The following is a 16,271-nucleotide window of genomic DNA, read 5'->3' as shown; positions in this document are numbered from 1 at the left end:
TACTCCGTGGGAACTCACGGCTTCTCCTCCCGTGCCGGCACGAGCTGCTGTTCTGCGCTTCAACCCACCTTCCCGGGGCTTTATACGGGTGCTGAATACGGGGCGGTTTGGGACATTGCCGGGGTGCACACGGGATGGCCCCAGGGCTGTCCCTGGTCCCCAGCGTCCCCGCTGCCACCCACCCTCCTCCCCGCCTGGACTTGGTCCTGCCGGGCTATGGCAAGGAAGCACGGCATATAAAGAAGGGGCTTAAATTACTATCATTAAGCCATCTGGAGCTCATCCTTCCCCATCATGAACTGCAGAGTCGCAGGTCAATTACTGCACATTTGCATATAATCCATTAATGCTTCTGCTAATTGTCTGGAGGAGATAATGTGCTCAGCTTACGGCTCCCTCGCTGGCTATGGTTTACAAACAGCGAGTGCGGCAAATAAAGCCGGCATGGATGCTCCCTGTGTTGGCGGAGGCTTGGGACATCGGGGGGGCTGACTGGGGGGCCCCACCCTGCTGGTGGCCATCCAGGATGGGGGGTGCCGGCAGCACCCCACAACGCTGCTCCGTGCTCCCCACCAGCCGTCCCCGTGTTGTAAGGATGGATCCACCCCCCCGGTGCAGCAGCGTCGGGGTGGAAGGACCAGCCACCTCGGCTGGACCCCGCGGGTCTGTGTCCCCCCCGCAGCCTGCATCGCCGGTGTCCCCCAGGGGTTGCGCCCTGCCGCCCCGCTGCCTGCACCCAGTGCTGCCTGCACCCCACGCTGCCGGCACCCCACGCTGCCAGCACCCCACGCTGCCCATCCGGGCTCGGGCTCTGCCTCCCGCGGGCAGCGGGGCAGCTCCTGCCCATGCCTCACAAGCAGAGCTGGTGCCAGCCCAGCCTGCGGCATGGCTAGAGGACGGTAGTGACACACTTTACCAGCCAAACTAACGAAGCTAACGGGGACATTATTCAGCTGGTACGGTGCAGCAGGCAGCATCGTGAGGCTGGGCTTTCGTTGGCTGCTGCGGGCAGCCGGGTACAAAGGCTGTTAGGAAAACCGCTGCGGGCCGGGAGCCGCGTCCGCCTCCTCAGCTCTGGGACAGCCAGGCCACGGAGGGGGCTTATTCCCCAGCCCTGGCTTGGTTCTTACCCGGGGTGCCCAGCCGCTCCCGGCTGCGGCTGTCAGCGGGGCTCTTCTCGGGTCCCAGGGGATGGATCCAGCCCCGGGGAGTCGCATGGCCGCAAAGCTCCCCGCTGCCAGCAGCGCCGGGGCAGGAGCATCCCTCCCTGCCCCTTGGCACCCAGAGCCAATGCACGGCAGAGCAAGCGGGGACATTTCCCAGGCACTTTGCACTGTTACAAGCAGGCAGTGGGTCCGGCCGGGATGGGGGGACAGGGGGGGCTGGTTCCTCGCCTACCTCCATCACCACGCTCCCGCCAAGAGCCGAAATCCTCGTCCCGGCAGCGGGACGCCCGGCTGAGCGTCATTCCGCACCCAACCCACCTCCCTCCGCGGCGGCAGCAGTACCGAGGCCAGCAGAAAGTGGATGAGCTCTGCCCCACAGCTTTGGGGCTCTACAATCACGTGCTGAGGAAATCCTCATTAATTTGCAGGGTTTATCTTCCCCCCCACCCCGAGCAGAGCCGGTGCGCAGGGAGGTGGACACGGGTCCCGAGGGGGCTCCGCCGAGCGGCACGAGCATCTCTGCGACCGCTCGTGACCGGGATGAATGAAGCGCCGATAAATTATACATTTGGGTCTTGTCTCCAAATTGCTCTGCAATTATTGAGCACCAAGGTTCAGTTGCCTTCAAGCACCACCTCACATCTGACCACGGCAAAACACACTGAAGGGCTCACGTGGTTCCCCCAGCACAGGAGAACAATCAGCCCATTAAAAACAGCAAATTAACGAACACAAGAGTTCCATTAGGAGGAGAAGGCGAGCGAACTATCCAATTTCATCACATCATTAGCATTTCTTATCAGAGGGACAGGGAAAGAATAGGGCTGTAAAATACAGAGGGATGGGATGGAGTCTAATGACCAGAACAGGGCGACGTGCCCGGGGGCCCGTCCCGCCGCAGGGCTGCGGCGCAGGCCATAACCTCCATCCCATGGGAGACAGCACGGTCTGCACCCTGCTGAGCACCCTTGGGTGCGCAGCCCAGCTTCCCCCCAAAATGCTTCTGCTGAGACCTGGAAACGCAGAGGCCTGCAGGACCCAGTGCATGGCATGCAAGGACACAGCGCATGGCGTGCAAGGACACAGCGCATGGCATGGAAGTACACAGTGCATAGTGTGCAAGGACACGGCGCACGGCATGCAAGGACACGGCGCATGCTGTGCAGAACACAGTGCATGGTATGCAAGCACACAGCCCATGGAGTGCAAGGACACAGCACGTGGCACGCAAGAATCCAGTGCATGGCGTGCAAGGACATAGTGCGTGGCATGCAAAGACCCAGTGCATGCTGTACAGGACCCAGTGCACGGCATGCAAGGACACAGCACATGGCATGCAAGAATCCAGTGCATGGTGTGCACGGACACAGCGCATGGCATGCAAGGACACAGCGCATGGTCTGCAAGGACCCAGTGCATGGCGTGCAAGGACCCAGTGCACGGCGTGCAAGGACCCACTGCACGCTGTGCAGGACCCAGTGCATGGCATGCAAGGATCCGGTACATGGTGTCCAAGGACCCAGTGCACAGCGTGCTCCCTGGAGCTACTGTCACCCAAAAGCCACCTTACTTTGGTGCGGGGACCACGCGCCTTCTCAGAAAGCCCCTTGTCCCTCCCTCCCCACCCTCGGCTCCACGGGGTGCCGGCAGTGGGTGACTGCGGCCACCGCAGAGCAGCTCCTGCAGTTTCACAGCCTCGTGCCTGCCCAGCGCAGGCAGCGGGTGACGGCACCAACCAGCGTGAACACCCAGGGGCCCTGGGCACCCTTGGTGCTCGCTGCCACCTTCTTCAGCCCCATGAAAAGGGGTTCTCACCCTCTCTCACTCTTTAAAACAGAAGCAGCAAATGAGACGCATCGGGCTGAATGTAAATACCGTTACTGCTGGGAAGGAAACCGAGCTAAACCGGGACGGTGAAAATCGAGGTTTCCATCGCAGCAGGGCACATCTGGACCATCTGATGCATCTCCCCTCGAGCACCCAGCACCCGCCGACTGCCTCTTGCAGGGGCGAGCTGAGCATGCCAAGCAGTCAGCTGCCTTTAAATCGAAGCAAAGTTTATTTATTCAGCTGCTCCCTGCCTTAATTTTGCTGAGAAACGTGTTTGTGCATCCCCTCCGCCGGGAGGGGTGCGCAGGAAAGGTTCAAGTGTGCTTAAAAACAGCTGACTCGGCAGCTTTCGGGTGTCGCAGCGAGCGGTGGCTGCTCCGTCCCTGCCCGGGGCCGCGGCTGGTCCCGGGGAGCTGCGCCGGGGTCAGCACCTCTTCCGCAGCGGCGAGATGCTCCCCGGGCACGGGCTTTCCTGGGGAGCTTTTAAATCCCTTCCCTAGGCCAAACCACCAGGATTCGCAAAGGAAAAACTTCTTGTTTGGGATTTATTGGCCTGATTTGTAAATCCAGGGCAGGACTCGCCCATCTGCCGATAGATTTTTGTGCAGGATTTCCAAGCGCGTTGGAGGGTTTGTAAATCTTCCTCCTGGCTGGGAATCGATGGAGGGCTTTAGACTGAAATTAGGCGGCTGACTTTCCCGCTTACGGGCAAAAACTGATTTTTAAATATTCTGCAGAAGATTTATCGGCGGTCTCAGCACTCGCCCAGGGCGAGGGGAAGCCGCAGCCACGAGCCCAGCTGGGCACGAGGCACCGAGCTCGGGAGATACCGCAGATCCTTTCGTCCAGAGGGACGAGTCTGCCCCAGACTAATTGATTAACGTCCGTAAAAGGCCTCCAGAGCCGCAGAAATGGGGCCGTGCTAATTGCACAGCCTCCTATTAGCGCTCCCTCCGCTCTCCAGAGGATGAAAACCCGTTTCTGCGAGGGCTGAGTTATAAATAAACGCCGGGGCGATGGGCTGGATCCTGCCCTGGGTTATATCAAGGCACCGAGAATGACCGGCCGCGCTACGCAGGGAAGCCCAGGGCCTGTAGCACGTCCCGGAAGGGCTATTTTATTTAACCAACCTGATTTAAGCGACTGATTAAGGCTGCCAATTTCCAGGTAATCCCACCTCCGCAGCACGCAGAAGCTTGTGAGGCTCCGCTCGCTTCCCCGTCTATTTTGCTTTACAACGGCCCAAGCGGAGCCGAAAAGGGGTTTTTTTTGCCTGTAGCTCCGTTCCTCCGCGTGCAATTACATGAAAGCCCATGCCAGCCTCTTGTAGGATGAATTCCCCTTGCAAGGGTGAAAGTGGCTCATAAAGAAAAATGTTTTAAGCCATGAATCATTTAAAAAACACGCACCACGATGCCGAAGGCAGAGAAGGAAATAGCCGTGTATTCCGGAGATTTAGGCAGGCAGAGGATACCGGGGAATCGGTGGGATGATTTAAATGAGCCGCGCAGCAGAGATGCTGCAGCCGTTGTAGCCGGTATCCCCATCCCGGCTGCCGAAACGCACCCTATGTTACAGCGTTATTATTATTTTAATTAATCCGCAACAATCCCAAGCGCGTGTGTTATCCGGCTCTCTCCATCAGCATTATCCCACCTGCCAGTAGCCGGGTTTCCTTTGGCAGGGCCGGAGCGTGTTTGTGGAAGGAGCGGGGAGCTCCCTCCTTCGCTACCGTGGCTCTCGCGTTGGAAGAGCCACGCGTGGGACGGGGAGCGGGGCAGGACCCGGCTTTGCTCTCCGCAACAGAAGCGAATAACCCAGCGCAACCCTCACCCGCCGCATCCCCCCGGCCCCCTCCCGAGCATCCCTGCCGCCGGCCTCGGCCCCAACCCCACCTGCAACGCTGAGAAACCTCTGTTTCCCCATTATTTCCACATTTTTCCCTGCGAGGCCAAACCGGCAGCTCCGTTTGGATGTGAACAGCGTCAGGCCTGTGTGGGTGGAGAGGTCCAGGTATTTGGGAGAGGTCACCCCAGGGAGGTCTGGGTGACGCTAAGGGATGCTCCCCGGACTGCCGCAGGGTCCGCGCTCCCTCTCCCCCTTCTTGCCCGGGGCACCCTTTCGCCACTTAAGCCCTGTGAAAAAGGTGATTTAACTTCATTGGGATGACCCTGGGTGCCCGTCAATGGGCTTAACCTAATGAGTTTTAACACATATTATGTTCTAGGTATTTTATGCCCAGCCTGAAAAATCCAGTTATGGTTTTCAGTAAGACTTAGCGAGCTGAGACATGCACCGGAGGGGATGCACGCTCACACCGGGCTGCAAGGAACTGGGCGAGGAGGAGGAGGAGGGCGGGAGGAAGGCAGGGGCTGTCCCCCAGGGAGACACAGCTGGATCCCAGCCAGCTGCTGGCTCAGCAAAGCTGCCCCCAAAGCAAGCCTGCAGCCGCCTCCAGCAGCTGGGGAGGATGAGGTTTAAGATATAAGGGCTGGCTTCTTCCAGATGCAATGCCGGGGAGAGCACCGCCGGCTGCACTGCAGCAGGCAGGGCCAGCCACCGGCCTGCGGCGGGGAAGGCAGCGGGCAGCCAGCCTCCGGCAGCCCCCCGTGCGGGCTGCAGCACTGGAGGAGGCACTGCTCATCGTCCCCAAAGCCTTCAGCCACTCCTGCATCCGGCTGGGCCGTATCCTGGCACGGGCAGAGGGGACAGTGTGGGCAGAGCCCGGGGACCCGCTGGCACTATGAGCATCGCGGCCACCTCAGCGCGCACGGACACCTGCGCCGTCCGGCAAAGCATCCCCGAACGGCAGCCACCGTCACGCCGGAGCCCGCGGGCTCCTCGTTTCAGAGACAGCCCCGACACTGCTGATTTTCTCTCTTGTACTTAACGGCGAGGAACTAACTCCGCAGCACAACCGGAGCGGCCAAGTGGCACGGTTTTATCCCAAGGTTTTGAGCACCGGAGCCAGTCCTGGCTCCTGGATTCACGAGAGGTGACGAGACTCAGCTGCCACACGCCAAAGGGAGATCCCCCAGGAAAAACCCTGATGCCCCCCACCAGCAGCACCCACAGGACCACCCTCTCGTGGTACATATAGCAGCATATATCCCATAGAGACCACGATGGGGGCCATCAGCTGGGAGGTGTGACCCCCCCAGGGGGGTGGCTCAAACCGAAACACCTTCCATGGGTGCTGCAGAAGGGGCCGGCACGTTCGGTCCATGATTAATCCCCACGGGTCTCCCAGGCGGGGAAGAGCCAAAACTAATCTGCCTGTAAAGCCCACGCTCGGCTCCTGCAGGTCTCTGCCACCGAGACTCCGCTCAGCCCTCACTAATCTGGGATCACATGCAGCGCTGGGGCAATTAAGAAAAACAGCTTTCCAAGCAGCAGACAATGCCTTCTGCAGCCTATTTAAATTAATATAGTGAGAAAGACCATTTCTTGCAGCCCTTGGTTTAAAGCCTCCTTTCCCGGGACGGGGGGCTGATTTCTTTCTTTTCCTGCACACCCAGCAGCATCCTGCTGCATGCGGGAGACGGAGGCCCGGTTTGGGAAGAGATCTGCCTTTCCCGTACAGCCTGCAGGCTCCAGGAGGGACCGGCGTTACCCTGAGCCCAGCCCGGCACAGGGGACGGAGCGGGCTGGGAGCGGGTGGCCGCAGCAGGGGACAGTGACTGCCCCTGCTTGTCCCCATGGGATGGAGGCGTCGCTCCCCCAACAGTGCTGCCGGACCCCTGCGCATCGGACCCCTGCGCATCGCAGGCTCTTTCTTGGAGCGTTGCGCTGGAACGCTTCCCAAAATGACCCAGCTGAGATGGAAACCCCCGGACCCACTTTAGGGGCAGCATCCCCCACAGTCCGGGGGAGCGGTGGGCAGCGGAGGGTGAGCCCCGAGACCACTGCAACTCCACAGAGAGAGCAACCGGCTCCGCAGCTCACGTCCCTACCCTCCGATGCATTCCCCTGGGTCCCCCCCACATTGCCTAGGATCATGCTAGCGAGAGCCAGCCCCTGCTCCCCCAGTGCCCCAGATATCCCCGTCCCACCCGGAGCAATGGATGTCCCCAGCAGCGGGGTGGACGTCTCACTCCTCGCTGAGCAGCAGGTCCCCCTGCCCCCCCCGGCTCGTCCCCCTGTCCCAGGCTGAGCTCCGGGCTCCAGAGGGGACCAGCACATCGCAAAGGAGGTACCGACACACGGAGATTTCTATCCCGGAGCAGAGCCAGCTCCCGGCACGGCTCGAGGTGATTGAGGACTTGGTAGGGGACGGGAGGTTAGAAGCAGCAAAGATTTTCCTGGGGTCTGCTGGGCTGCAGGGACAGAGCTGGGAGCGATGCTAACCCCCCAGGGAGGCTGTATCCCCGTGGGGAGAAGGGGATCCTGCCTCAGCCCTGGAAAGCACGACTTTGGGTGGGAGCCTGGAGGGCTGCGGGTGCCGAGGGGTGGCCCTGGGGACCCAGCCCAGCCTTGCATGGGGACACAGTGCCGAGCAGAGGTTTGGCTCCAGCACGGGGCTGCGGTGAGCACGGGAAGGAAATAGTGGCAAAGAAAACCTCGGAGCGCAGTGCCACTGGAAGCCGGGGCTGGGGTAACCCCGTCCCAGGCTGGCCGGAGCCCGTGGGCTGGTGGCCAGGGTGAGAGCGAGGGCAGCTTGCCATGGCGCTGCAGGGCTGGTGGCACCCCGGTCTGCTGCCGGCGCTGGGGAAAAGATCCCCCGGGAAGGATGAGGCTTTTGTCTCTGGGAGAAGAAAACCAGCCGCACGCCCTGGCTGGGCTGCGAGGGGACGAGGGCACCACAGGGGCGTCCCCCTCCGCCCAGCCGGGCTGGAAAGGGGCAGCGCCGGGACCCCACACGTTGGGGACCCGAAAGCCAGGGGGGAGATTTGGGCAGGGGCGAGCCATGCCGGACCCAAGCGCCTGCAGCCCCGTCGCTGCAGGGACTCTGGGAAAGCCATCCAAAAACCGAGCAAAACCCCACGGGGAATCCTCCCTGGCCAGACGCCGCTCCCCCCCGCCAGGCCCACGCAGCCCCCTCCTCTCGCGGCAAGCGGTGCATACAACAAATAATTATTATTTATTGTATGGCAGTTATTATAACTGAATGATGGGATAATGAACCCCAACTCGGAGGAGCCCCTCGTGCCTAACGGTGCCGGACACACCGAGGGCCAGCCGGCGCTCGCCGCCCAGCCAGGCGAGCGGTTCCCCGAGCCCGGGGAAGGGGCAGCCCGTGATAAAGGGTAACTGGGCCCCAGTCCCCGCAGAGGGGAAGGTTACCTGCCTCGCAGGGTGGGAAGTGCAGGGGGGCCGGGGCCAGGCTGGGTGGGGGCACCCCGGGGCCGGCGGCTTGGACCCGCTGCTGGACTGCGCTTCCCAGCTCCGGGTTGCTGAGAAACTTTATTTAATCCTGCCTTCACGGAAGAAATGGTTTATAATGCTCAGCTCAAGGTAACCTTCACGCGCTCCTCCAGCTGCCTCTGCTTGTCCTGCACGGGGGTTGGTTTTTTTTAACTTTATATTTTAATATTTAACTCAATTGTCCGCATGGGTATGGAAAGAAGAAAAGGAATAGGGGAGGTGTAGCTGGAAGGATTACATTCTCTCCCCATTTCCCTGGCCGAGATGCTCCTGCACAGAGTCTCGGGAGGAGGAGGAGGAGGAGGAGGAGGAAGAGGAGGAGGAGAGCTCTCTGCCTGCCTCCCACTCCTCTCCGGAGCAAGAAACCCTTTCGAAAGCAGCAGAACACAGCGCGAAGAACCCCTGCCAAGGCGAGAATTACCAACAGCTCCCACCAAGCAGCCTTAACCCCGGGGGGGCCCGGCCAGCCCTCCACCTCCTCCCCAACTTCCCCGCACACGCGGCCGCATCTTCCCACGCGCGCCCCCGCCGAGCCGACCCCCTGCCCGCCGCTCGGTGCCCGGGGCTGGGGGCTCCCCCCCCCCCCCGCTTCATGTGTTGCGCTGTCCGCCTTTTTCTTTTTTCCCCTCTTTACCCCCCCGGTTTTACGCCTTTTTTTCCCCCCTCTTTATCGCCCCGGTTTTATGCCTTCCCCCCCCCCCCTTATCCCCCCGGTTTAACGCTTTTTTTTTCCTCCTCTTTACCCCCCCCCCCGGTTTTACGCCTTTTTTTATTTTTTCCCTCCTCTTTATCCCCCCGGTTTTACGCCTTCCCCCCCCCCTTTATCCCCCCGGTTTTACGCCTCCCCCCTCTTTATCCCCCCGGTTTTACGCCTCCTCCCTCCTTTATCCCCCCGGTTTTACGCCTTCCCCCCCCTTTATCCCCCCGGTTTTACGCCTTCCCCCCCCTTTATCCCCCCGGTTTTTACGCCTTCCCCCCCCTTTATCCCCCCGGTTTTACGCCTTCCCCCCCCTTTATCCCCCCGGTTTTTACGCCGTCCCCCCCCCTTTATCCCCCCGGTTTTTACGCCTCCCCCCCCTTTATCCCCCCGGTTTTACGCCCTTTTTTTTCCCCCCTCTTTAACCCCCCGCTTTTAACCCGTCCCCCCCCCCGCAGCGCCGATGCCCCCTCCCCGCAGCCCAACTTCGCGGCGGAGCCCCCGAGCCCCCCCCCCCCGCCGCCGCCGCCGCCGCCTCCTCCTACCCGCACCGGGCGCTCCCCCAGGCCGGCCCGGCCGCCGCCGCCGCCGCTCCATGCACCGGCCGCCCCCGGGAGCGGCGGGGCCGGGGGTGGCCGCCGGGCGCTCACTGCGGCTCGGCCCCCGCCCTGCCCCGCCGCCGGGGCTCCGCTCATACCGGCCGCGGGGGGGGCCCGCCCCGGCGGCTGCCGCTCGGCTCTGCCCGGAGCCGCTCCCGGGCGCCGGTACTTAACGTCTCCATCCAGCTCCGCTGCGGCTCCGCTCCATCCGCCGGCCTGCAGCGCTGCTGCCGCTTAACCCCTTCCCTCCCGCCGCCCCGCCTCCCGCCTGCCTTACGGGCTTTTTTCTTTCTCCCCTTTTTCGCTTTTCCCCCCTGTTTGGGAAGGAAAGCGGCTCCCGGCCCCGCCGATGCCTTCAAGGGCGAGGGGTGCCGAGGGGGCGACGGTGGTCCCCCCCTCCCCGGGGAGGCGGCCCCAGCGCTGCCCCGAGCCCCGCCGCTCGGGATGGGCCGGAGATTTACTGAACGGGGCTAGCAAGGCAAAAAAATAATAATAAACATCATATATATTTGCATCAGATCAACGCAAAATGGATTTGAAAACTTCCCGACTCTGGGAGTAGGAAGAATAACGGTTGTAAAGCGATTAAGGCGAGAAGGGATTCCCCCCCCCCGCCCTTTATTGGTAACTCTAAGCATTGGGGGGGATTTTTAGGGGGTGCTGCGGCAGCTGGAAGCCCCATCGCCTGCCCGGTGCTGCCTCCCGCTCCCCCGGCACGCCAGGCCGCGGCACGCACCGAGCCAGGCGAGAATGAAAAAAGGGTCCAGAGAAAACCCCCCTGCCTTGGCATGGCTACGGCCGCAGCCTTCAGTGGCCACGGACCCCTCTCCCGCCAGCGTCCCTGCTGCGCGCAGGGGTACGGGGGGCTCGGCGGGCGGCATTTTTCCGGGTGACGCACCCGGCTGGCCCCGGGGGAGCGGGGGGACCCTGAGCACCATGCCCGCACTGCAGGCCGCTCGTGGCTGCGATTTCCTGGGGTTCGTGCGTCCCAGCATCCCGCTGGCAGCCCCTGCTCCCGGAGCCAGCGGTGGGGAGGCCGGGAGTTTCGGGAAAGCAGCGGCTGAGGGGAGGGATGGATCCTGCTACTGTCCCCACCGAGGGAAGCTGCGGCCTCAGCTCGGTCCATGCTGGATGCGAGAGCATCCATGTGCGAGGGAGCCATCCGAAACTGCCCCAGGCAGGCGCAGGCAGGCGCATGGACCACGGCGCCTCGTTTCCATAGGAAACCAGGCTGGAGCGCTGCCTCAGCTCCAGGCTGGGGGCTGAAGAGCTCTTTGTACTATTTTTATCCTCCTGGTACTCGGTTTCTTGGGTTGGGCCATGCAACCGCCCCGGCAGCGCTCCTTCCCTCCCGCCGGCCAAGGCTGCGGGGGACTGGGGGGGACTGGGGGAGGTGAGACCTGCCATCGGCTGGGGACAGCACCAGCAGCCAGGCAGTCCCCTCCACGGGGAACCCCGCGGTGGGTCGGTGGGTCCCACCACCCGAGGGCTTTCCCTGCTTCCAAACGGTCCCATTTTCCCCGCAAAACCAGCAGTTCTGTCCTGCCTTTTATAAAAACAGGGATGTCTTCTCCCCAGCTCCCCAGCCGGGTGTTTGCAATTCCAGCTCTCCTAATGGGATGCGCATTGCCTTCCCCCCGGAGGAGCATCCCTCGGAACAAAGTTTGCTTCCTGCAAATACCTCGTTGGCTTCTCTTTAAACCCGCTCCTGCGCCTTGGGGAGCTCGGGGCTGGGATATGCATGGGGGGCATAGAGATATATATGCACGGAGGGTGCCGCAGGCGGGCGAGGGGCAGCAGCGAGGGAAGCCGCTGAGCCACCCCGACACGTGCCTGTGGGGTTTTGCAACGCGCACAGACCATAGGAACAAGAATTTGGCCGTCTTGGGCCGATTAGCCGCTCAACAGCCATTTTGATGGGTGCGAGGGAAAATGGAGAGTCACTGGTTTAAAACAGCGCTCGCCAAAATAACAGGCAAAGACTGTTTTATTTTGCTTTTTCTGGGCTAGGCTTGCCCCGAGAGCAATCAGGGATCCTCCTGAAACATCAAAGAGACTTTCTTTATTGACCGGGGTGTAAACAAGGTGACTCCAAATCGCGCTCAGCAGCCTGAGCTGCTCCTGGTGACGCTGCACCCGAAGGACCCAGTTCTGCAGGGCTTTAAGGGTGTTTTTCACCCCAAAGGCCTCGAGGTTATTGCCAGGGGACTTTTGACATTGGCCTTAAGTGTCCCAAGTACTAATGTCACCAAATACATCAGGGACATCGGGTTTTGAGCCAAAAGTGACTGCGGAGGTTTCTGCAGACAGCCTTATCGGGGGAGCGGAGCCCACGGCGCTCTGGGCCCTGGCACCGGGGTGACTTTCGTCGCCTTCAGGGCTCGGGGCAAACACCGGGTCCCCGCTGCGGCGGGGACGCTGGAGCGGCCGTCCCCGTCTCCCTGCCAAGGCAGCAGGCTGCAGCCCTCATTTACTGGTCTTTTCAGAATCTTCTAATTACCCAGGCTGTCTCAGGAGGGCTCGTCAGCAGGGAAAAAAGAGGATGCGGTGCATTATAATAGTAAAAAAGGCTGCATAAAATCTCATTTTGAAGATTATGAAGTGCCAGCACAAAAAAAGCTGTAAACAGGATGTCTGAAAAGATCTTAAGCATAAAGGTCAGAATCTACAATTTAAATGGGTCGCTTGTTGCTTTCTTGCTCTGTGCCACTAATGAGCCAGGATGTAGAAAAACAAGTTTGGTTTTGAAGCCACATTTTGGTCCTTTTGTGATTTGAAATGTCACTTTTTTCGCAGCAAATTTTTTACCCGGGAGGTGCAGGGGAGCAGCTGAAAGGGGTTTCTCTCCCCCTGGTCCGCAGCATCCCCATGGCAGCAGCGGGAGGGGACCAGTGGGGCAGGGATGCTGGAGCCCAAGGCCTTTGCAGGCGGGTGATGCTGCAGCAGCACCCCAGCCCTGGGGGTCTCCGGCTCTGCCTTCCTCCCGAGGATGAGGCCGGTGCTCGCAGACGTTGCCAGGCACTGGGTTACTAAAGTGGCGGCATCCAGGGAACGGCAGGATAAGGAACCTCATTTCAGTCATTTACTTATTTATATCCTCGCTGAGCCTCCAGTGTGCTTCTCCGGGGGCTCCCACCTCCTGCGGCGGGGAAAATGTGCCTGCAATCCCGGCTTTCCCGGAGGTTTCAGCTCCTTGGGGAGCTGGGCTGGGTTATCAGGGAGCAGCTGATTAAAAGACAATATTCAGCAAATCTCGTGCTCTCAGTGCTTGTCTCCGCTTTGGCCAACCTGAGCAATGCGGGGCAGAAAAGAGAGAGCGCCCAGAAATAACGAACGCTGCAAACTAATGAGCTTCTGCCGGCAATGCGGATGCCTTTCCTCCTCTTCTTTTCCGTTTACATTTTCCATCGTTACAACTTCAGCAGGAGCAAGCCGAAGTAGCTGAAATGGGGGCAAGGCGGGGTTGCCCCCGTGGTTTTTAATTGCTTGCAGGGGCGAGTTTTGGGGTCTGCGGGGGGTCGGAGGCCGGAGGTGCGTGTGAGCTGCAGCGCCCCGAGCATCGCTCACATCCCTGACACCATCCCGGGCGCTGGAAAGGACGGGCCAGCCCTCGGCAGTTGGGTGGGGGGGATATTGTGAAGCAGCTCTGCTGCCTTTTTGGCGTGGGGAGCCATGCGTCGTGCTCCCCCGCCAGCAGCCACGAGATGCTCCAGGGTCCTCCCCAGTGCCGGCATCTCCCCGGCCCCCCGGGAAGCAGCCACACGGTCCCCTGGGACCAACGTGAACATCTTCCGGAGACTGCATCTCCCAGTAACCATCCCTTGAGGGCTCGCACCTCTCTTGCCCTGATTTTTCTTAATTAACTGATTAGGATGCCAGGGATGGCGGTGATGCCAGTCTCCCAGGAGGGACCTGCTCTCCCGGCGCAGGCGGCGACGGCTGCCCAAGCCCTGCTGCCTGCAAGCTCAAGAAATACCCCGTGGCTGCAAATCGAGGGGCTCATTTTAGCGTAAGAGAAGGGAAAAAAAAGGAAGGGGGATGTTGTAATGCTGAGACAAGCGTCTCTGGACACTCGCCGGAGCCCTGGGGCCGGGACGATGGACCCGGGCCTCCGGCATCTTCGCGTTGGCTTTGTGATTATTTGGAGTCGGGGGGGTGGATAATAAAAAAAAAAACCCAAACAAGAAAGAGGCAACGGTGTGGATTAAAGCTGGAAGGAAGAGGATTAAGAGATTGAAGGGAAAAGAAGTGTGGAGAATGCAGATGGAGGGGATATTTCCCCTTTCAGCCATTCTGCCTTTGGAAAAAGGGGAAAAAAAAAAAAGATTTTGATAAGCTCTTTAAAAAATTCATGAGGTTTCCATTTCTCTGTTTATTTATTTGTTCCCCAGGATAAACTCCCGAAATACAACATCTCATTTGTCAGCAGGTCCACAGGGCACAAATCAGATTGCCTGCTAATAAATTATAAAAAGCCAACACTCTGCGACTGCGCTGCCGTGCTGGCCTGGGGCAGGAGGGGACATTTTGGGGCAGGAGGGGACAGCTTGGCAGCCAGCAGCTCTGCATCGCGGGGCTCTGCAGGCAATGCATTGCTGGCTGGATCCGGCCATGCCCCCCCTGCAAAAGGGAAGGGGGCTGACACCCCACAGCCCCGGGAGGGCTTAACGGGGTGGCATGGCTGGGAGGTGGTGGGGGGCTGTATGGGGTGGGAGGTGCCGCCCCAAGCGCTGGTACGGGGTGGGGGCGGTGGGTGCCCCCCCGGCGCAGGGCAGAGCGGGAGAAGCCACGTGGCACCGGCCCCGTCTTGCGGGGCACTGGCCCCATCTCGCCCGCGCAGGTGCTGGGCAGATGGGATCCAGGTTTGGTGGTCCCCGGGGAGCTCTGCCGCCGGGGAAGAGAGGAAACGCGGGGACCTGGGCTCCCCAGCTGGGCACGGCGAGATGGGCGCCAGCGCCAGCCCCCCCCGTCCGCATTCAGGGACAGGCTCAGCTAACGCACCCCACGGGGGGACCCCGGACAGGGCTCCCACGGGGCAGCACCGTCCCCACGCAGTCCAACCCCGAAGCATCCTCAGCGAGGGCCATTTGCCCCCTAAATACCAAACAAGAAGTGGTGCAGGAATTCACCGGGACGGGGCATTTTGCAATCGATGGGGCTGCCACTGGGCAACCTTGGGCCCAGCGCTTAATTCTTTCTGGGCTGGCGCAGTCTAAAATGCAGATGAAAATACCTCCCAGGGGTGTCCTGAGGCTTAATGAGTATTGGAGAGACGTCCTGCGAGCAGCACTGCAGTCCGCATCCCCGCAGCCTCCGTGACGGCACAGCCCAGGGCAGCACCACCCGTTAAAGTTCAAAAAGAGATTTAATTCTCATTTCTTTCCGCTAATGGATGGATTTTTTTTTTTTTTGTCTTTCATGTGTTTTGGAGCTTGCAAACTGCCCGTTGGAGCGCTGCAGGCACCAGGCACGGGTGCTGGACTGTGGCTGTGCCCCGGTGGTGCCGGGAGGCTGCCATAGCCAGCATCACCAAACCCTTTCTCGCAGCCCGCAGCGAGCAGCTTCTCCATTGTGAGAATCCCTTCCTGCCCCGCAGACTTCTGGCTTTTGGGGCAAAATTTTTGAGGGAGGGAATTTTCTTGCCCGTTGGAGGGTCTGCAGAGACCTGCTCGGGGTGCCCCGCAGCCCCCGCCCCGGGGGACCCGCTCTGCACAGAGGGGACGGCGGTGTGCCCAGGACTCGAGCGGCTGGGATGGGGGGGAATAAATCATCGGGGCTGAACCATGCCTGCAGCAAGCCTTGGGGCAGCGCGGGTGTCAGGCACGGGTCATGCGTGATTAAACGCCCGGGGGGACGGTGATGGATGCGGGGAAGGGCTGGGGCAGGGGTATGGGCGATGCTCTGCCCTCCGCCCCACGGCAGCGGCCGGCCCCAGCCCTGGCAGAGGGCAGCTCCGCAGATCTTCGATCGCGGATGGAGAGGGCATGCAGCAGGGCTCTAAATGTGATGGCGACCAGTTTGGGCCCCCCCACTCCAGAAGCGCTGGGGCTCAGCCTGCGGCCGTGGCTGCTCCTGGCCATGGCCCTGGGGGTGATTTTGGTCCGTCCCCAGGGTGGCCGGTGGGTCAGGGCATCCCCAACCTGAACGGGTCCCCAGATCCTCGTGGCAGCAGCTTCCCCGCCGGCGGGTGAGGCGGCGCGGGGGCCGCTGCAGGGTAGGCAGCACAGGTGTTTTGCTGGGGGAAGAACGGAGAAACCATCTGCGCTCCGTCAATGGACGAGCGGATCCGGAGGCGAAATCGCTTTGCATGGCTTTGCTACGGGATTTCGGTGTCTTCGCTTAGCGCTGGCTGATAAATGAGCCGGCTGCTCCCCCGTGCTGTGCCAGGCAGTGCCGAGCACTGCTGCGGCGGAACGGCAGAAGCCAGAGATGCTCCTTGCCCTCCCTGGGTCTTGTTTGCACTCGAGATGCCGCTGGATGGGGAAAAGATGGGGCACAGCGAGGCGAGCCCAGCCTCATTCCTGCTTGGAATAGGGAAACTTGTGAAAACCATCAAAAATCCCCATTTTCACCCCGTCTCGTTGTCCTCCCCCAGCAGCTCCCGCATGGCGATGG

Source organism: Gavia stellata, chromosome 21 (genome assembly GCF_030936135.1).
Source record: "Gavia stellata isolate bGavSte3 chromosome 21, bGavSte3.hap2, whole genome shotgun sequence".
NCBI classification, from domain to species: domain Eukaryota; kingdom Metazoa; phylum Chordata; class Aves; order Gaviiformes; family Gaviidae; genus Gavia; species Gavia stellata.
The sequence above is the reverse complement of the archived record's forward strand: the minus strand, read 5'-3'. Positions refer to the sequence as shown.